We start from the raw sequence: 23,198 nt of genomic DNA on the forward strand, positions 1-23,198 counted from the left end.
CCATCAATGAATGATATTTCTGTTGTAACTTTTTGCCATTATACTCTTCAAAGAGCACCACCACAGCCCTTCTAGCTGCTCATTGATTTTTTTTTTTCCTTGATGATTTCTGGCTGCAAGAGAACAGAGATCACCAGCATTATAAAGTAGAGATCATATGTATGCATCGTAAAAGAGTTTTAACCGCATTTACATTTTCACATTTTCTCAGAAATGCTTCCTTGCATATAGTTAGCAGCTTATGCCATTTTATATGGAGACGAGAGTGGAGAGATACCAGTTCCCCACTCAGCTGACTTGCTTTGATCAAAGCTTTTGGGAAATAAAATACCACCATCCTATCTGCATGCCCCCTCCTCTTAAAAAAAAAAAAAAAAGATCGTAACATGAAAACAGGATGTCAGAGAACCTTAGAGGACTCATTCAGGCAAGGATAGGATTTTTGGAGACCGTCTTGTCCAGCCCCTGCGTCTGGCAGATAAGAAAAGTGAAACCCGGAGAAGTCAACTGACCCCAGAAATTCAGGTCTTGCAGCAAAATAGCTACCAAATCAGGACAAGAATCTGGACGTCAGTCTTAATTCAGGGATCACGAAATAAAATACGAAAAGAGAAGACTAGACACAAACTGACAGAAGATAAGCTAATGTGCTCTGTCCACAAAAATTGCATAATCACCACACATAAGTGCCCCTCACTGCCCTCTTCCAAAGCGTGAGAATGATGGTGTGACTTAGGACTCTAATGTGTGGGCAGTGCTTAGAGTTACCAAAGGCAGATCGTCAGTAGCCTAAGAACATGACATAGCAGTTAGCTCTGTCGTACAGCAAAACCTAGGGCCGTCACCACATCTGGATGTAAACTCCCCGGGTCAAGTCACAGCTGGCTCAAAGACCACGTAGCAAAAGCCCCCAGATCTGGAATAGGATATAACACTCTTTATATGGATAATCCCAGAGATTTGTTGGGGGGAGCTGGGGGGGATAACCCCCAAAAGCAAAAGACAAACCCCCTTTTTTGGTGATCTGAGAAAATGAGCCAATCTCTTTCAAAGATGAACATGGTTGGTTGGAAGAATATAGAGAAAGATCAAGCACAGTCAAGCACTGGAGAAATGGAACTGGTGGATTTGTACACATTTTGAAGACTGCCTAAAGCAGAGAACTGTATCGGAGTGAAAACTGATCTAACCCAACTTCACAGAGGTGCATACTGTCAGCAGACCTCTCTAGGCCAACCTGTTGATGTTGGGACGAGATTTCCTTCCCAAAGCAACTAAAGACTTAGAAGACACAGGGAACTTTTTTCTCATTTCACCAGGTGCCTAATAATGCCTGGATATTTATATGTTGTTTCGCCTAAATCTACGTAGTCCCAGCGTAATATGGTAGTGCTCAGAGATTGATAGGTTGCCTAGCTCAGCTCATCACCCTTTTCCTCATTGTTACAGGATGGCCTCAACATTAGACATAGCTTGAAATAGATCTTATTCTAGCTCTGCCTCCCCTGAGCTCTCTTCCAGCCCTTGGCACCCTCCCCCTCCTCCAAGAGAAGGTTACCAGCCTGAGCAGCTCTTCCTAAGTAAGGGGGAGCCCGAGTAAATGAAAAATAAGGACGACCAGAATGAATAAGCATCCAGAAGATTGTTCGAGTGGAACCTGTTGAGTAGGCTGGTCTGTGGGCATGAGAAGCCTAGCACTACTAGAATAACCCTGAGAGAGAGACAGTGTGGCAGAGAGATGGTCCTGGAGAATCTGCATATTAATAAAATAATGTGGGTAATTACCACCCTGGCATCCTGGGAGACACATTTTCATTGATTATTATTTGAAGTAACAGTAAATAATAATTAAGTCTCCTCATCACACCTTCTCTCTGGACATGCAAATTAGGTTAAATTATTTTTGGTTCCAGCCACATCACCCGCCATCCTCCTGGTAAGGGATGCAAAGCACTTACAAGTGCGGCGTCCATCCTCCTCTGGCAATTATAGCAAAGCAGTGGATTTCCAGAAAGTTGAAAATGGCAGAAGTTTTAGAATGATGTTGTCTACCATAATTTATGCCTCAATCTCGCGTGTGGCGCGAGTGGTTGTTAAGCATCAGTAAAGGCTATAGCTAAATTCCAGGACTTAAAAAAGGTGCCTACGGGCTGAGATCTGAAGCATGAGAGAGTCACAAAAGGGTTCTGCACTCCATTGAGGGGGTCATATTATGGAAGAGTCTGTTATAGATGTGAATCTATTGCTGTATTTCAAAGACTGTGTTTCTTGAAACATTTTAATGTCCTCCCTCAGTTGGAATCATCTGTGTCCAAAATAACAAATGGTCCCATACTTTTTACCCTCTGTACCTTAGGAGGCTTGTTTTTTGGTGGTTTTTTTTTTTTTTTTTTTTTGATGTAGATGGAAATTGGTGTGGAAATCATGAGGGAGGTCTAGGGAAGACTAAAATCAGCCATTCAAAGCTGCCAGCGCACCCTGGACCCCCTCTAAATTGCTATTTCCATGTCACAGAATTTTTTTTTTTCATTTTAAAACATTCTGAGATATTTTCATGGTGCTGTGGCTAACCATTTTTAGTCAGTTAAAAAAAATGCCTTTATCACCTCCCACCAGGAAACTCATGGAACACACTGTTGGAGATGCTAAAACTTTTTTTTTTTTCATCTCTCCTTACAAAATATTAATGGTAAGCATTAAAAAAGAAAGAAAAAGTATTTAATTTGGTTTTCAGAAGCAAGCTTAGTTTGAAATTTAAAAATCGGACCTATGTAAGTGTGAGTAAGGCCTCCATGAGTCATTACAATTAGCCAGCCTATTTCGATTGAATAAGAGGGCAAGTGCCCAGCCCTTCATTTCACCAAGCAGGTGCAGAAAACGCACTAGTGGAAGCAGCTCTGGGTCTGGTGGCTCTGATTTTCAAAACTAAAAAGCTCTGGTTCACAAACACTTGTAGGTCTGGTGGAAAAGAAAGGGGAAGGAAGAGGGAGGTAGCCAGGGGGTTGGACTAGGGGAAGGAGCTGAGAGCAGACTGCCTCTCAGCTTGGCATAATGAAGAAGGCTGCAATCCTGCCGAGGAACAGGAGGGAGAGACCCTGTTAGGTCCCCTCTTAGCTTCTCCCTCTCTCCAGAAATGAAACCCAGGGCTCCGCTTCCATCCATCTTCCCTCCAGGCCAAGGACAGGGTTGCTGTGGCCCCAGATGAAAGACGGACAGACCTTGCAGATGGTCTCGGGGTTTCCCTCAAGCAGCTGAGACCACTCACTCGACTTTAATAACTTACCAATTCTTCCTGCACCCAGGAGAATATATAAATTGGTAAAAAGTATTACGCTTTGTTTCACTCTGTGGTCTAAATTCCAGGCGTGCTCCCCTGGCCACTGGGTTTCTCCCCCATGTGGGGAAGAAATGCAAACAAATAAAACAGGATTTTTTTGTTTTTCTTAGAAAGAACAGGGAAATAAGTGAGATGAAGTTGGAGGAGGAAAAGAGTAAAGGAAATAAAACCAGGGGAAGATACCATAATTCTTTATAAAAAGGGCCCAGTTTATGGAAAATTTCTCAGAATGGCTCTCACCTCCAAGTGGATAATAATCCACTCATACAGAAAGAGAATTTGCTAACTAGAAGGGAGATCTGATACCTGGAACACTTGGCCAAATTCCTAATTTCCCACTTATTTCCTCTCTCTTGAAGAAGAAATATTTCTTCTCTCTTCAAAAGTCATTTTTAAAGCACTAGTAAATGACACCTAAACTAAAGCACATTGTTGAATGCTATTATAGATTGATATGCCCCCCCCCCAAATGCCATATGTTGAAGTCCTAACCTCCTGTACCTCTGAATGGAAATTATGTGGAAACTGGATCGTTTTAGATGCAGTTAGTACTGGGGTAAGGTGAGCTCCTAATCTACTATGACTGGTGTCCTAACAAAAAGAAGGCCACGGAAGAGAAAGACACACAAAGAAGTAAGATAATGTGGGGACACTTGGATGACTCAGTCGGTCTGTGTCTGACTCTTGATCTCAGCTGAGGTCTCATTCTTAGTGTCATGAGTTCAAGCCCTGAGTTGGGCTCCATGCTGGGCATAGAACCTACTGAAAGGAAGAAAGAAAGAAAGAAAGAAAGAAAGAAAGAAAGAAAGAAAGAAAGAAAGAAAGAAAGAAAGAAAGAAAGAAAGAGAGAGAGAGAGAAAGAAAGAGAAAGAAAGGAAGAAAGAGAAAGAAAGGAAGAAAGAAAGAGAAAGAAAGAAAGAGAAAGAAAGAAAGAAAGAGGAAAAGGAAGAAAAGAAATGTTAATGTGGAGAGACCAAGAGAGAAATGGGCATCTGCAAGTCAGGGAAACAGATCAGAACAGACCCTTCCTTTGCAAGGAACCAGTTCTGCTGACACCTATTTCAACCTTCTAGACACCAGAACTGTGCTAAGATTAACTTCTGTTATTTAAGCTACTCATTATGATACTTTGTTAGTTTGTATTACAAACTAATACAAGCAGTTTCTCAGGAGCTAAATAGTATCACATTATTTCAAAAATAATAATAGCTAAACTAACATCCATTGAACAATTTCTATGTTCCAGGACCTGGGTTTTATATATGCATTGCTTCTCTTTGACCTCGCAGTTTCAATAATAGTTGTCTCAGGACATGATGCATGGAGCTGTGGCAGTCATTTGCATCCATGAATAAGGACAAGCCTAAATACTAAAGCCAACATTCTGAAGATATCAAAGTAGAAAGGCAGAAAATACCTGGGTCCTTCTTGATGACACTGGTTGACTGAATTAACCAACTCCAGAACCTTCTATTTTGAGGCTAATTTTTTTTTTTTAAGAGAGGTATCTTTACTATTTAAGGCATACTTTGTTGGGTCTTTTGTTACTTGTAGCCAAGAGCATCCTAACTGATACATTTCCCTCCTTATCATATGTTGGTTTACCAACTTTTTCTGAAGGTAAGGGTTATGTTGCCTTCATTTTTACATTTCTAGAGCTACCCAAAGGGGCCAGCATATGGAGGTAAAATTCAATCAGTGTTTGTTGAATAAGCAAAAAGATGAATGTATTCTTGAACAGATAATATCAGTAGCATTTAAGGAAACATTTAAATAGATTTAACTTTATTAATACATTTAATTTTACTAATAGATTAATAAGCATTTAAAGACAGAATTGAACTGATTTGCTGAAGATCTTGGAGTGACCCTGTGACTCAGTGAGGTGACAGGGGTCCCCTAACTCCTTCCTTTTTACACCAAATTGCCCTTGGTACTGTTTTGTATGATTATGAAATCCTTTCCCAATACCACTTCTTCTCCAAAGCTTTCAACTTACACTCAGTGTGCGTATTTCCTATTTCTGCATTGTTTAGAATTTTTTATTTGATCTGTAAATACTTTACAGAAGCCATAGACAACATCTGTATTATTATCTTTGTTCAGTACCTGATACAGCTTCAGTTTAATTTGGCAGAAAACAAATCTCTGGATGATGGTAATATCTGAAGACATAAAGTGAACTGAGAGAAATAATCTCATCTTCTCAGCCTGCATCCTATGTGCTTTTCAGGAGGGTGGCTAACGGCTAAATGAGAAATGAATAGGATTGGAAACATTCTGTACTTGTGGTCTGGGCCTCATAGGTGGTTTTTGGTTTTTTGGTTTGGTTTCAAATTTGTGAGTTCAGGTTCTTCACATATGTAACTTATATTGGCAAAAAAAAAAGAAAAAAAAGAGAGAGATTTGCAAACCCACAAACCATTCCCAAAATTGGTCTCACCATTTTGGGATCCTGTCTCCACACTTGGGACTGATAAATGTAGAGTGAGGATCTGCACATTCTGGTTTCTACCTCCAGTTCTCTTGTGGTCACATCTGTTTGGCTGTCTCATTGTGGCTTCAATTTCTTCCAATTATGAAAACCCTCGAGATTACTAATGAATGAAAGTTGAGTTCCTTTCCTGACTTCTGTCCCTGTCGCTTTTCACCTCATTCTTGGGGTCATCATCTTTGATTTTTTGCTCTTCTTCACCTTCCATATCAGGCCAAGTCCTCTTCATATTCCCTTTAAGATATATTGAATCTGTTGCCATCCCTCCCTGTGGCCATTGGCACCACCCCATTCCACTCCCTTAGCTGCCAAGCACGTTGTTATTTATTCACAACTTGTTTCCCTGAATCCATTCCGTTCCCCATTAAATCTATCCTTGTATCTCACACAAGCCAGACTCCCTTAAATACTATTTCGTCATGACGTGTCCCTATTTACACTTCACAATGGCCTTATATTTCCTTTGATATCTCGGTACATCTGTGTTTACAGAGTCTTGTCCTACTTTGCCTACATAACCATGTTTTCCATTAGTCACTACTACATGAGTTCCCTAAAATTGTCTCATTTCCTGAGCATCCCCCTCAAATGGGTGGCATATTTGACCATCTCATCCCTTGTCTTAAATGCTCCTTCTTTTCTCCTAATCAATCAAAAATCACCCCCAGTTCCTGACTGGGGGTGATTTTTGGCAACAACATTATTGACTGTTACAAGTAGGCAATAGAGTTTGACCAGCATGTAGAGGGTTGGTCCCAGGGATGCTGCTAAACATTCTGCAAAACACAGGACAGCTTCTCACAACAAAGAATAACTGGCCCCCAATGTCTATAGGATCAAGATTTAAAAAGTAGTAAAAGAGACACAAGGAACAGAAGTCAATCTGAACTCTGCTGAGTAACATCCGTTTGCTCCTTAAGGCTGATACGTGTCACCTGTCAAATGAGGCAAGTGGACCACAATGCCATGAACCCTTGCACCTCTTGTGACTCCTCCTAATGCCTACAATGCTTATCTATCTGTGCTACACAGTTTAAACGTTCAGATTACGTGTCAGAGATTGTCCTCTGTTTCTTATGTGGGTATTTCTTGCTCACTTAGATCCTGCTCTTTACCTTGAAGATGAGGACCATGTCTCATCCTTGCATTCTCCTACAGCACCTACATACTGAGAGCAACAACTGTCTAAGTGGTCTCCGTTGATTGATTGGACGATCGTGGTCCCAAACACATACTGCCAAGCCACCGGAGACATAGAGTGTATCTGTGTTTGCTCAGTAAACCACAACACTCTGCTTTGTCAGGCTAAATGTTGAGAATGTGTTGTTTTGCCCAATGAGATAAAGGACATCCTACTCTTTCAGACTCATCCATTTGGGTGGCTGACACAGCCAAATTACAGAGAGAAGGAGGTCTGTCCAGGGACTCAACAATTTATTATAAATTTAATATATCCATTAAGGAAAATTTTAAAGTATAAAAATATATAAAGCACAAGATTAAAAGGAAACTTTAGCCCCACCATCCAGAGAGAGCCATTGTTAACATTTTGATCTATTCAGTTGTTTTAATGGATGTATATATGTGTGTGTGTGTGTATACATATATATATGTGTATATATATATATGAATGTATTATAAAAAGTAAAGAGCAATATAAATTCAAATACTTCTATTTAAACACACACACACACACACAGTCATTGCACACATCTAGGAGTTCCAAAGATGACAAAAGATTTCTCTCCCTTCTTATCAATATTTTCCCACAGGGATAACCACTTTTAACAATTAGCATGTATCCCTACAGATTTTTCTATTCATATACAAATATGTATCTTCTTACTTTTATAAAAATAGTATACATATTGTTACGCAACATATGTTTCTACCTAATATATTTTGGATAACCTCCTACATCATGTAAATCTACCTCTTTCTTTTAAACCTACATGGTAATGCAATTGAATAAATGCAGCAACACTTTTTAAACCAGTCCCCAGTGATGGCTTCTTGGATCGTTTCAATTTTTGCTCCTATAAGCACCTTTGCAAATGATTTTGTAGATATGTATGTATACTTCAACACTAGTGCAAGTTTCATTGTAAGACAGATTCTAGAAGTAGAAATGCTGAGTCCAAAAAAAAAAAAAATGCAGTATCTTTAGATACTGCCAGTCAGCCTCTAAAATATTTACTAATTAGGTCTTCAAATAGTGAATCTATTTGATCAGCCTTATAAATTAGTACCATTTTTAGTAGAGGAGGAATACCTATAGCTCCTATTCTTATTTTAGTATATTTGCAGTATATTGCAAGGTTGAAACTATATCTCAGATTGACTTTTAGATTTCATATGAGTCTCTTCATATTCTCTGTGCAAAATCTCCCATTGAACATGGTCAGACTGTACTTGATGTCTGAATAAGTAGCCACCCAGTTTCCCAATAAGAAAGTCTCATGCCTTGGTGACTTTGGAGTCAGACAGATTACATTTGACTCCTGCCTCCTCTAATTATTAGCTGTGTGTCCTTGGGGGAAATTATATAACCACTCTGAGTCTCAGTTTTCTTTTATACAACATGGAAAAAATAATCATAAAGACTACTTTGTAGAGAAGTTCAGAGGATTAAATTAAAACTCTTTCTCCAGCATCTCGCAAAGACTAGGCTCTTGGTTCGCTTTAAGGGAATCATGAATGTGGCTTAAGGAAGAATGAAGTCTATTACTAAATATGTTACAAAAAGAGATGCCAGAGGTAGATGAAAATCCTATTTTCCACGTCAGGTGGGATTTTGGTGTTGGTTAACTCTAGAAGTCTTTCACTTTATCCTTATCATTCATTTTCCTTAATGGCTTCAAATAAAAACAAAGGAGAAAGTGAGGTCCCTGAATCCCCCCCTTCCATTCCACACTGCACTGCAACCTGCTATACCTTGGGACAAAAGAGAACCACTTCATCACAGGTTGTTCGTCTGTGTTCTGATCAGCACCTTTAGTGAACCAGGAATGGAACACTCTGTGAGGATTAAGGCAGCAAGGAAATGTTGTCATTCTTGGGTAACTGAAGTCTATTATTTTGCTGTAACCAGAGCTCTCTGTAATAGCACAAAAATCCCTGTTCCCTGTGGATACAACCAGAGCTCAAGCTTGTCATGGAAAGGTAATGGCAAGAAATTCCACAAAAGAATGAGTGACAGTAATTGGGAATAATTTAAGGAGAATTGATATGAAAAAGTAGCTTTTATTATTAATTCTCTTTATATAATCTAAATGATCATTTATAACACATTTATTTTGACAGTCATCCAAGACTTTAAAAATTTTCCCATGAACCAGTTGTAAACAGTTGATAATCAATTTGTTGGAGATTATACTGATTAAGGAAATTATTCATCTACTATATTTTTCATCTCAGATATTTTTCAAATGTCACTGAAGTCTCTTAAACTTAAAAAACCTTGTTATTAGCCAGTGCACACGGTAAGTGTAAAACTGATGGCACAAATATTATGAATAGTACCTCTTAGGACAAAATTTGATTTGTTTGAAGGCAGATGACATTATAAAGGATAGTCAAGATGTCAGTAGAGAGAGTTAGTATGCTACTTGATTCACTTAACATCGTTGTCACTTGGTAGATTGAGATATGATGGATGGTAGCATTAATATAGAAAGTATGTTAATATTAGAACAGGCTTTAAGATCCCTCACTAGAAAATTCTCCCCCTCCTCAAATTGATATAATTTAGAATAAAGTGCCCTAAGGATACAGTGCTTCTTAGACTGAAAGCCCTTTGATGTAAGGATTTTTTTTTCTTCTCTTTAGAAAATTAATCAACCTTTGAAGTGATATCTATATCTATATATAGATAGATATATCACATTACATATATATGTAATGCCCCCATTTCAAGAATACATTTCAATCAGTTTTGACAAATTTATATACTGATATAACCACTCCACAATCAAGGTATAGAATGTTTTCATCACCCCAGAAGTTCTCTTCTGTCTCCTGCCAGTCACCTCTCCTCCTCTTCAGCCCTAGGCAACTGCTAAACTATTTTCTGTCACTATAGATTGGATTTGTTTATATAAATCAGATCTTACAGTGTGTGGTATTTTTTGTCTTACTTCTTTCACTCAGTATACTGCTTTTGAAATTCATCCACAATGTTGCCTGTGTCAGGATTCATTATTTCTTGTTTGTTTATCTGTTTGTTAGTATTCCATTATGTGAAAGTGGCACATGTATGTATCCATTCTCCACTCACTTGATGGTGAACCTTTAGTTTGTTTCTTTAGTTTGTTTTTGGTTATCATAAATGAAACTGCTTTATATGTTCATGAGTAAGTCTTTGTGTGAACATATGTTTTTATTTCTCTTCGGTAAATATGCAGTAGTAGTTACACTTACTAGTTCTAGTGACTTCTTTGTAGACTGTAGGATTTCCTATATTGGAGATCATGTCATCTATGAATAAAGAAAAGTTTTACATCTTAAAAAATGCAGTAGTAATATGGTAGGATGCATAATAAGTATATATTTAACTTCATAAGAAACTGTCAAACTGTTTTCAAAAGGAGCTTAACAATTTTATATCCTTACCACCTGTTGTTCCACATATTTGTCAATACTTGTTATTAGCAGGTCTTCTTAATTTTGATGAATGTAGTGGGTATGTAGTGATATCTAATTGTTGAGTGATGACTAATGATATTGAGCATCATTTTATGTGCTTGCTGGCCATGCATATATCTTTTCTTGTGAAGTTCTCTCCATATCTTTAGCTCACTTTTTAAAATTGGGTTGTTCATCTTAAAAAAGTTCTTTATATATATTTTTAGATATGGTCCCTTGTCGTGTGTGTGTATGTGTGTGTGTGTGTGTGTGTATCTGACAAATATTTTCTGCAGTCTGTGGCTTGCTTTTTCATTTTCTTAACACTGTCATTTGAAGACCAAAAGTTGTGAATTTTGATGAAAAGGGACTCTTTTTAACACCTACTCCTGTCTCCTCCACAGCTTTGAATTCCGAATAGAGCTTTTCAAACACAAAAGTAGTCCCTTAGTGCCTCTCTGTTTATTGACAAACTGAGAGAAGCCAAAACATTAGCTCTGAATTGAGAATTCTATTTTAAATATTGACATTCTGGCTTCCTTCAAATAAGTTATGCAAATTTCTAAAGCAGTCCTGGGAGGTAGAAAAAAAATATCGCTGCTCCCATTTTATAGAAAAATAATCTGAGGTGTAAAAAAGAGGAGTACATGACCCGAGGTGAAGAAAAGTGGCTGAGGCAGAGCAGGGAATGAAGTGAAACTAATTGGTCACAGTGATGGGTCCAACCCAAGCCCTTTGGGGTACACCTCCTGGCACTCAAACCCATTGAGCTAAATAATTACAGCAAGGCCAGGGCCTGAAGGAATCCATCCACATCTGCTGGTATTGATTCTCTCCATTTTTTTTTTTTTCTCCACATTCCTGCCCTTCCTTCTTTTTTCTTTCCTTTCCTTTTTTTTTTTTTTTTTCTCTTTTTCCTGTCTTCAGTTCCATTACGTGTTTCATCAGCTGGCCTTACTTTTGCAGTTTTTCCTACCTCCCTTTCTTCTCCTCTCCCTCCCTCCGCTGTACCCCCCTCCCCTTCTCTGCCAGTCTTAAATGAAGAACTCACCTTTTAGAACAAATAAAAGGCTGATTTTTCTGTTGTGCAGGGACATACATATTTGATTATATCTGTGTCATCTTCCAATGGTGGTAGAATCAAAAGCAAAAGCCAGAACCCACTTCAGGGCCATGGATGCCAGTCAGGGTAGAAACGCTGACTGCATAGACCAGTCAAGTAGGACTTGAAAAAATTCACCTAATTTCAGGTGAAACTACTGATATGTTCTGGCTTTTTTTTTTTTTCCTTTATTTTAAATTAAAGTTTGCTAGCAATGATTATATTCCATTACGAGACCTCTGTAAAACAGCAGCCACCGGGGTACACTTTTGAAGGAGTGACCCTTTCATTTAACAAATCTCTCCATACTTCCCTGCTTCAAACTTAGAAAAAGTCTTCAGTCTTTGAAGCAGCCCACAGGGTCCTACATAATCAGGATCTCTCTCCATCCTCATCTCATCTCTGGCCACATCTTCATGCTCTGTTATGTGTTTGTTTTCACACCAACCCAGCCATTCCCTGGAGTGCTCCCATGATGGCAGACGCTCCTCCTCCTGTCCAATTGACCCTCTTCCTGCCTCTCTCCTCACCCCTCTTCCTCTTCATAATAACATCATAACTATGTTTGTTTATAAAAAAAAGTATATCTGCCTGAAATAAACTCAAGTGATATAGTGAAGTTCAAAATACAATTTTTAAAAATTTATCCATCACTAAGAAAGAACTGTCATTCACATTTAACCTCATTTCAAATATATCTATATGTAAAATATACTTCTATATCTATATATAGAAGCATATCTATATATAGATATATATGTAGAAATCTATCTATATATAGAAATATATCTATATGTAGAAATCTATCTATACACACACACACACACACACACACACACATATATGACAGAATCTGCTTCCTCCTTGCTACAAAGATGAGGGAATTAGCACTTACACTTCTTCCTTCTTCCTGTGATTTCTCCCTCCTTTTCCTATTTTTGTGGTTGTATCACCTTTTTTATATTGTCATGGATTGTAACATTTGCATTGTGGTCATAGCCAAAATTCCCAGTATATTTATATCTATTCTTAGTCCTTTATTTAAATAGATTCACTGCTCATGGCTAGTTCTCCCATTGTACCTTTCTTATTTCTAAAAGATTAATTTTTATTAATTCACAATTAGCTAGATCTTGTCACCAAGCAGTGTTGTTCAAGAAGAGCGCCAATACTATGTACCCTAAGCTCTTGCATGCTTGTTCATAGCTTTTGGACATTGTTCTTCTTGACTGTTGGTTGAACAAGTGCCCTTGGCCTAAATATCAGTGTCTTTTTTTTTTTTAAGATTTTATTTATTTATTTGACAGGCAGAGATCACAAGGAGGCAGAGAGGCAGGCAGAGAGGGAGAAGCAGGCTCCCCGCTGAGCAGAGAGCCCGATGTCGGGCTTGATCCCCGGACCCTGAGATCATGACCTGAGCTGAAGGCAGAGGCTTTAACCCACTGAGCCACCCAGATGCCCCAATATCAGTGTCTTTTAAGTGAAGCCTTCCATAACTTGAGTATTAGGTGATACCCCTTTACCTTTCCTTTAAGGTACATAAGATTATAATTAATTAGTAGTGTGATTTTTGTTTAATAGTCTTCTTAGAAATTATAAATTTTAAAGATAAGAATTATATCTGTCTTGTGATAGTGGTAACATATCTCCTAACACAGTTTATAGCCCCAGATAGGTGCTCAGTCTAGTTCATTTAGTTAAGAAATATTGTTTGAGAAGTTGGAGATATAGCAATAAGTGAAACAGACTAAAAAATTTTTAAAATCTCTACCCTTATGGAAACTGCATTCTGGTGGAGAGAGGCAGAAAATGAACAAGTAAACATAAATAGTAACTAGAGTATTTTAGAGAAAAAAATATATATAATAACTTATTACTAGACTTTACTAGCAGGTATTACTAGTGGTATTTCAGAAAACACCTGAAGGAGACATACTCACTTGGGACCAGAACAGAGATCATAAGGGAAAGAGAGAAACTGACTGATACAAATATAGCAAAGAAGAAGGCAAGGTTAGAATAGATCACTAGTCTCTTCACTACACAAGCCCTCGTTCAGTCAGTAATTCACACCGAACAAAGGAGCAGAAATGTGAGTTCCATCTTCAGACTCACTTCCTTCCTCCAACCATCCTTGTGCTTGACCCAGGAAGGGAAAGGTCTTGAAAGTTACTCTTGAGCCTCTGTTGGGTTCTCCAGATCTCAGTCTCAAATCGGGAACGAAGAGTAACCAGAAGCTCTTTAAGACAAGGAACTTTCATAAAACAACTCCCCCAATGGTAGAACCCTCTGTTTTCTCTTTATTTCATGATAAGGAAGGCAGAGAGGACTTACTCATTTTTTCAGCGAATCTCCTTTGAGCACTTGCCACGTGCTGTGAACTGTACAAGTTCCGGGGATACAGCATTAAGCACAATGCCCTCCTCAGGCATCCAGCTTAGTGATCGACACTTGTGGCCTATGTCCTGAGATTTACACAGCAGAAATTGTTGAGTACCACAGACGTGCACTAGATTTATGGGATTGTTGATTTTCTCAACTTAAGATTAAGTGACACAGAAAACGTTAACCCCGCAGATTCAGTTTAAACATTTGTTGACTTTGTAGCTCTTCCATTGTGTAGCACAAGAAATGGAGGCAGTATTCTAGTATTCGAGAATTATTACCTGATTCAGCAAAGAAGTCACTCATGTCATTGACAAATGAGTGAAATTCCAACATATGTCTTCTCCGTTGTTCCACTTTCCTCTTACTCATTTACGCAAACGAAAATGTCAACCAACATTCATGTTGGAATCCGCTCATTTATCTTTTGTAACCATAGCTTGGCTCCAGACAAAATGAATTCGCCAGAACATCAACAAAAGCATCCTGCAGAAACAGTCGTCCCACGTGTGAACCCGTCGTTATTGGCTTCCCGTCGTCCCATGTGTGAGCTCAAGATCACAGGTCAGCAGGCAAATGTTCCTCACTGCCTGCTGATTTGTAACCAAACATCTCATGTGGGCATCTCTCCAGGGCCCATAGTGGGTAATGCCGAAACGGATGGGCACACTGGGTTTTGTGATTCTCCCTTGCCATGATGGTGGGCTGGCCAGTATGAGATCAAGCGTACGCAGCAGGAGGTGGCAGCACTGATCCCATAAACCATTCTTTCCTTCTCTGATGCTACCTTTGGGCTACTGATGGCTGAGACATCTGGGTAGGTCGAGGGATGGAGTCAGCCTCCATGCAAGAGTTTTACCTCTGAGAGCCCATGCGGAGCTCTACTCCACAGTCTGGGCCCCTGAGTGGCCTTTCAGTTCACGCGCAAATGTTAACAGAGGGGCTGGTGCAGCAGCTTCGCTTCTGTTGGGTCACAGACCCTCTGCATCTGAGTGTCCCTTCCCCCCCCCCTTTTTTTTGTAAATTTAAGCCATAAGTGGCATGCCAATAAAAGGGGCAAGAAAGTTGAAATTTTAATAACGGTCTAAGAACTCACCCCTTTGAGGAAGTATCTCTACTTTATAGCAAATTTGCCAGCACGACCAAACGAGTAGGTTTTGGTATTTGACCTTGGATGAAATATGTTGTTGAATGACTAGGATACCCCAGGTGTCCTTGGTTCCAGTGCTTGCAAATTCTGGGCTTTGTGGGTTAGGCCAGTGATGCAAGTTCATACTGAAGGTATGAGAAAATAGTCAGGTGGGGGAGGGGAGAGGAGGAGGTAGAATTTTTCTTCAGAGTCCCTGGAATTGGCTGCTGAACTTCTAGTACAAAAGACTGAGGACGCCCGAAGGTGAGTGATGTCATAGATTACTTGGCAGGGCTAGACTTGGGATTCCATGTTAGATTGAAGATCTGTCTGTGAAAGCCTTCAGCAGTTTTACTAAATGCAAGCAAGTGTATTTTTTTCAAAGTTTATTACCAACCTGAAAGCATTTGGTGGTAGGTGATCGAATCCGCTTTGGCTCATGCTTCTACCAAAAAAAAAGTTCACATGTATGCGTATGTATTTATATATGTACACACATGTACATGCCTACATACAAGGATGGATGTATACACAGACAGACAGATACGACTTCTGCAATGCTTTATCAGTCAGGAATCAAAAACCATTTGAGTTTCTTAAAAAGTGGGCCTTTGAGGCAGGGAGTATGTTAACCGAGATGCTAAGTGGTGTGCGTGTGGTGAGGTGAGCCAGAGAATGGCAACGTCAGGGAGCAGCGGGGCAGAGGGAAGAGGCGGAATTACTGGAGCCTACAGCCAGAGGAAAGTGTGATGAGTTTTCCTCTGTTCCCACTCTTTAATTTTTCTACTTTTCCATCTTGCTGATAGCAGTTTCTGACATTAGAAAGGAAAAGAAAGAAGGGGTAATGTGGGTTGAGCAAAGACAATTCTTGTCTGACCGGTCACCTGATGGCAGCTGGAACCTCTGAGGCATGGCAGAAAAGCTGGACGCCCTGGTTTCTTGCTGCCCCTCCTCCCTGCACACCCCCTGCCCCCACGCCGTGCATACGCCCATGTCTCTTCAGCTCTTCTCACTGATGAACCCTGCTGGAGCTCAGCCGGCATGGGAGTCTAGGCAACCCGCCTCCCAGAAGTAACCTCTCTTGTGTTAATTTTCTATGCCTGTGTAAGATGTTACCATAAACTTAGAAGCTTAAAACAACACATACTTACTATGTCATCCTGTCCCTCGGTAAGGATCCAAGCATGAATTAGCTGGGTCTTCCACTCAGGGTCTCGCTTGTTGAAATCAAGGTGTTCGCTGGGGCTGTGGTCTCATGCGAGGCTCTGGTCCTCTTCCACAGTCATCCGGGTTGTTGACAGAATTAATCTCCTGTGGTTGTAGGACTGAGTTTTCTCACCCGCTTTGGAGTTTAAAAAGGCCCCTCGAAGTCACACGCAGGCTGTAGCCATCTGGCCCTCTCAGCATGGTAGCTTCCTTCTTGCAAACAAGCAGGACAGTCTCCCTCCCATCTCCTAAGGCAGAGTCTTTGACAACAGGACGAATCCACTCCCACTCAGGGGGAGGAGATAGTACAGAGCATATACACAGTGGTTGGAGATTTGACAGCCATCTTGGAATTCTGAGATGCTGAACAAAGTGGAAGAAGGCAGAAGAAAGGAATCTGGGAGCAACCAGGTCCAGGACCAGCATAAATGCAAAATCAAAACATTATGATGTAGGGTAACATTATTTACCCTTTACTTAAATTTCCTTACTGAGGTTCCTTAATGGTTAACTTTGGATGAAAGTGTTAGCAGACCTCATGTCTTCTCAACACTCTTCAATCATAACACACCATGTCAGTGTAATGATGCCAATGAGGAAGAGTCAATACTTGAAAGCTGATCAAAGTTGATACTTGGACTTCTGCCAACTCAGGCCCAGTGGAGGCCAGAAGTTGCCTTTGAGGAAGATGATGTGATGGGTTTCTGCTCTGTCACCTGACTAGAATCTTCTCCTCTCGCCTCTGTTGCTAAGTGCACATTCTGACACCATACTGTTGGAACAGTGGGGAGGGAGGGGCCACAAGTGGCAGGAGAGTTCTTATTTGGGGCTATCCCAGCTGACTTCATGCTTTTCTGGGCCTAGCAGAGGTTGAACTCTTGCTTGTGATGCTTCTGTGGGTTCTTTGGAGGAATCTTCAGGGCTGTCCCACCCTTAGTCCCTTGATGAGGGAGAATGAGTAGAAGCCAGATACCAGTACACTGGACCCCACTGTGTCATTCTAGTTGGGGTGGATGATGAAGCCCCACTAGGCTTGAAGTACAGGGCATAGCCCCTCTAACCTGCTTCCCTGGGTGGGTGTGGTGAAGGGAGGCTTCAGGCATCCAAAGAGCTCTCTTTTACACCCTTTTATTCCTTAGGTGTGGGTAGGGGCTTAAAAATAATGGAATACTTTTCAGTTTTCTCTTTTGGGAAAACTTGCATCTTGGCCTGGCACCCTATTTAGGAATATCATCTCATTAACTCGGGGCTTCATTTGAAACTCTAAGTTATTTTTTCCAGATGGGGAATCTTAAAATCAAGGGAATCCCCTGGTTGCTTAGAGCAGACATACCCACGTTTCAAGGGAAATTGATCTGTCTTCCAACCCCCACTTTTTTCTCCCACAGAGAGACTCAGCTCCTGGAAGGACCTGTCCCAGATAGACTCCCAGCAAGATCATTTGATTTTAGAGACTAGAATCCAACATCATGCTCAACAGCTTTCAGGCCTATGCGGTAATCCTAATAAACTTAATAACTTGGACAAGTGTCTGTGAACGTTATAAATCATGTTTCATCAACAAGCTGTCATAAGCAACTTTAGCTGACTTACAGCCCAAGAAAACGGATGGAATCAACTTTGTTTCCCTGCAGCATTCTTGTTATGCCGTTGGTGTTTCAAAGATTTCTCATGTCTCAACACTGCAACATCCATCTTGACTAATGGCAAAATTATACCCATAGGGTTTCACAAAAGTCAAAAATTTGTCCTCATCTTCTTTGTGAGTATCTCCTAGAATGTGTCAGTGCAGTGTCTCTGGGATACCATGTTTCTTGGACCATATGTACCTTTGTGTAGATGGTACACCCTCTAGGATTTTTCTTCTTCTTCTTTTGCTGACAAAATTGCACATGAAGATATTTTCCATGCTACAGACTGAAAGGGGAATATCCAAGTTGTATCAGGGAAAGAGAAACATATTGTTCACAGAATAAAACAAAAAAAACCCACAAAAGCTATAAAATAAACCACACCTCAGAAAGCTGTTATTTGACAATAAACTACTTCTAACAAGAGGTTCAGGCCCTCCTTCCCAAATGTGTTCTCTGCCATCGTCTTATACACCTCTTGTCACTCGCAATTGCACATCTTGCCCAAATAGCCCTTTTCCAACAGATGCCCCCAGTTCTCAGACACGTTTCTGTCTGCTGGGCATGGCTTTCTCCTTTTTTGTCTCCTTTTTGTTGCCAAGGCTTGACTCAAATGTCTACCTCTTACCTGTAGGCAGTGTTGGAGCTTGATCCTTGGAATCCCCCAACACAGAGCACAGAGGTCAGCAGACTACACTCTTATGGATCAAATCCAGCCCATCACTGTTTACATAAAGTTTTATTGGAGCACAGACACCTTATTCATTTACATATTGTCTACAGTTCTTTCTTGCTCCGACAGTGGACCTGAATTGTTGCAACAGGGATGGTACAACAGGCCCAGCGTACATATTCATTACCTAACCCTTGACAGGAAGTTTGCTGACCCCTGCCCTAAAACATTTGTGCATGTTGAGAAGGGCTCTTGACAACCTGGATGCAAATTGTTTTGCTTATTTTCCAGTTTGTCTGCTCACATCATCATCATCTTAGGCGTTCAAAGTATAAACCATGAACAACTCGGGTTCTACAGGTGGACGGCCCAGTTTCATAGGTCAGCTCTGCCATTTATGAGCTGTGTGACCTTGAGAAAATCGCCCCATCCATCTGGGCCTCTAGTTTCTCATGGGCAAAACAGGGATGACAACAGCCTCATAGTGTTGCATGAGGATGAAACAAGATATTTAAAAATGCTTCAAATAACTTTGTGGAACACACAAATCTCAGCTGTAAGTAACCTTTGTATCCCACGGGCCATTAAAGTGGCCCACACTGGTGGAATGCCTGATATCCGGGGCATTCTCCATAAAGGTTTCTTGCATGTATAAGGAGTTGATGGGGAAAAAAAAAAAAAAGACACAGATACTCGTGGGAGATGAAAATAATGGAAAATACCGAAAGTTGTTGACTAATTCCATGCACAAGGCAGAAATTTGACTCTGCTTACTTACAAAGGGGCAATAAAGTGAAGATAGAAAAGTCTTTGTGGAAGAAATAGAAAAGAGGAAACCGGAAAGCATTTGCTAAATAATAGAAATTCTCCTTGAGTTCTATGGGTAGTTCAACAGGAGAAGAAAAATACAGATGCGCTGTAGGAAATCTTGCCCTCCCCCACCTTCCCTTCATCCTCTGAGTTTGAAGGGAGGGAAACTATGATACCAGCATAGCCCTCTTCTTCAGTAGATGCGAAGGAGAAGCAAATCCTCATGTGCCATGACTATTATATTAACCAAATATGGGCCTACAGAAATACAACCACCTGGCCCCAGATGGGACGCGATTGTTCCGTAGCTTGTCTACATCCAGGGCCTCATCTGCCCATCTCTTTCCTGAACCAGTGGTTCCTATGTCCTGTTCAGTCCCTCAGCTTCTGAGCAGAAACCAAAGCGCCATCGCACTCAGGCTCTGTCACTGTGAAGGGGAGCCGTGCTGATTTGCCATGATTAGAAGATCTCTGAAGGTCTTTGCCAGTTTTTATCAAGGCGTAAAAAGCGATCATTACAATTAATGCAATTTACCATGTGTTACTTTTCCAAAAATGCTATTTCAGGGTAGGCCTGCCATCTGTCCCTTTCAGAGTTATAAAACTAATAATTTAACTCCATCCACGATCCCAGGTTTTCCACGTAAGTCCTCGGAGAGACTTCTCAGAGGGACCCGGGCCAGCATTTGTCTGTTGGGCTCTCTGAGATCCCCGATTCACCGATGGTCTTCATCTCCACTGAAAGAAAAGCTTTCATAGCTGGGCCAGGTGCAGGAGCCAGCCTCTTTTTTTTTTTTTTTTTTTTTTTTAATTTACTTGACAGACAATGATCACAGGCAGGCAGAGAGACAGAAAGAGGAGGAAGCAGGCTCCCCGCTGAGCAGAGAGCGGGATGCGGGGCTCCATCCCAGAACCCTGAGATCATGACCCGAGCTGAAGACAGAAGCTTTAACCCACCGAGCCACCCAGGCGCCCCAGGAGCCAGCCTCTTAATGAATGGATATTGAGATTTATCTCTGCAGAGGCTGCCCACAACCGGCAGAGGGAGCTTCCCTTTTGCCTTCAGCAGCCCTTTCCCTTAATAGCGCGCTGAAGTTCGAAGGCGCTGTCTACCAACATGGCTTCTGACAACCAGGAAGTATGGAGGAAACACTGTAGCGGCACATATGTTGCCACAGGAGCCAAGGGAAATAGAAAAATGCGTGCCAAAGGAATCCAGGCTGAACAGGAAAGAAAGGAAGAGGCACCAACATGACTCCTAGTTGATAGGAGCTGGTTTTTAGAAAATTAAAACAGACGTTTAAGATCAAAGTTCAATTAACAAAGATCAAGGTAAAATGTAAAACAACAAGTAGTTGTTATGGGTATCCTCTTGGGGGAAACAAACAACCCCACTTGATGACTGTCTTTATCATCCTTTCTTTTTAAATAGATGATTTGGGGTTCTGGGGAAATAGAAAGTGATATCACCCGTGGTAAAAAGCATGGAGCCAACCAAATGTCTGGAAAACTCATACTTCACTTCTCACCAATCGCCCCTCATTCCTCTGAAAGAAATCTGGCTCCAGAGCTGCTGAGTGTGTAGTGAAAGGAGAAACAGGACAGCCTTTTCCCAGTGAAAACAGGATTCACAAAGACTGTGAGAAACAAACCAGCTTTTCTCCCTGTTCACGCATTTGGTGGAAGCTGCCATTTTCAGGTTTGGCACTTCTTTCCTTTCCACTAACCAAGAAGATTTTCTATGAGGTATTTATATATCTATAAAGTACTATCTAATGTTTTTTAATGACTAAATGTTTTTATAATTTTTTTTTATCCCAATGCTTTGGCTTGTACAGTAACTTTCATTTTTACTGAGATCCGTGTAGCCCTCGGAAAATAAATTAGGTTCTTTGAGATGATCTTTGGAATCTTCAGACCTTGTTGTTCAGGAGACACTCTTCCCTCCCTTGCCTACCTTCAGGTGAAGCCAGGGGACTGGGACCCGGGCATTTATCTGAGGTAGAATGACAGTGTGTCCTTCAGTCGAAAGAGCTATGGTGGGGCAGAGAGTTATGCTCACTGTTGCTGGAAACTGCCTTTTCCTCACATCTCATGAGCTGATATTATGCCCTCACTTAGGTGGCAAGGGAAACAGACACGTCAGTTTACACTGTCAGCTTCTTAAAACATTTTTTACCCGGCAGTGTTCAGACCATGTATTTACTGTCACATTTTATATTTGCTATCAGGCTTCTACTTACCATTTACAAGATATATTGAAAATTGCCCTCAAGACGTTGCATCCAATTGAAGACATATTTAAAGTTTTTTTTTAAACAAGATTGGGGCTTGCGTATCCTAGCTATGTGCATAGGAAATACACAAAGTAAATTAAATAAAGTTAAATAGATAAATGAAGTTAATAGATATAAAAACAACCAGTAAAGAGATGATCATTGGGAGCTTAAGCGTCTTTTCAGCCCTTATAAACCATCACAGACTGTGAGCCTTAAAGTAGGCAAGCAGGACTCAAGTGAACAGGATGTAAAAGTAAGGCATTTTGGAGAAGCCAGTCATGTTCACAGCCTCTCCAAGTGTTCCTTCCGAAAGAGTGGACTCTGACTGGACCAGCGGTGTGCACATGGCCCACAGGCATGAGATGGTTGGGGGTAGCCTGGCCATGAGTTGGTTTAATGACCTGTGGTGGCCTCCTACAAGGGACTCTGCCCAAAGTCACTGGAGTCATCAACTAAGCAAAGAAGACTAGGGCCCTCCAGAATGTGAGAACACATATGGAATGATCATTTAGGACTTAGAGAAGCACAGAGCCCACTTACAGAAAAAATCAGGAAAACAAGAATGGATGTTTACAAGAGAACATAGACACTAGAAAATCAGGTCAACCTTTGAAGACATCTTACTTTCCTGTGGTTTGTGCATGTTTTTATGATACACACCCTTTTACTTCAATTGCTGAAGTGAGCCTCTGTTAGCTTAATTTAATCCCCAGAATAGATACTGTTGTTATTCTCAAATATTTCATAAATGTACTTGTAAACCCAGATAGGACAAAGATGACCGCTTTTCATTTTCACTTGGCACTAACTAGACTTGATTTCTAGGACGAGAGTATTTCTGCTCTACCAGCATTCAACAATTAAGCCCATCTCCAGAGAATATAGTTACCTGGCACACACCACCTAGGGAACCAGCTGTCCCTAGAGACTTCCCTGGTTCAAATGAGGAAAAATTCCTGTTTGCTTATAGCTGTCCCTTTCACTTAGGTTTTTTTGGTTTGTTTGTTTGTTTGTTTGTTTTTGTTTTTAACATTGGAGAAAATATCAATAGAAAAATTATAAAACTTAGATGAAAAGGCAACATCAGGCAGTGTGTGGCATCTCTCAGTCCTATGGAAGATATATAGGCTTTAGTATTGGACTGGGTTGGGTTGGTGTGGCTCCCCGTTCCCTGTGAATTGTTTATAGAAAGTGAAGGACAGCTATGAAGTAAATCTCACCTTTAACCTGAGGGCAAGTGGTACCAAGATTTGTCAAGGGAACCTGGAGTCGAACTTGGACAGGAGATGTATGTACGTGGAACAGCCTAAAGTCACGTGCTGAGCTCATTTGTTCACCAAGTATGTATTGAATTCCAGACACTGTTGCAGGTGCTGGGAACATTGCAGTGATGAGGAAAAAGTCCCCGCCCTCACAAAGCTTATATTCTAGTTCAGGGTGTCCCAGATGTGATCTCCAAAATGCTAGTCTATGAAGGGTCAGTAGTCAGTAGCAGAAAGGGGGTGCTCTGGTATTAAGTGTTGGAAAAT

At 40.7% G+C, this 23,198-nt stretch overlaps 1 long non-coding RNA gene across 1 annotated transcript in view; it reads right to left on the reverse strand.

Annotated features, from left to right (window-relative positions):
• Positions 1-17,165, reverse strand: part of LOC125105997 (uncharacterized) — a 35,437-nt gene extending 18,272 nt beyond the window's left edge. Inside the window, exons 1-2 of the long non-coding RNA XR_007129191.1 lie at positions 16,222-17,165; positions 10,251-10,307 (exon numbers count right to left, since the gene is read on the reverse strand). This is a non-coding gene — a long non-coding RNA (uncharacterized LOC125105997). The remainder of the gene's footprint in view (positions 1-10,250; positions 10,308-16,221) is intronic.
• Between the last annotated feature and the right edge of the window lie 6,033 nt (positions 17,166-23,198).

The sequence above is a fragment of the Lutra lutra genome, chromosome 8 (genome assembly GCF_902655055.1).
Source record: "Lutra lutra chromosome 8, mLutLut1.2, whole genome shotgun sequence".
In the NCBI taxonomy this organism is placed as follows: Eukaryota; Metazoa; Chordata; class Mammalia; order Carnivora; family Mustelidae; genus Lutra; species Lutra lutra.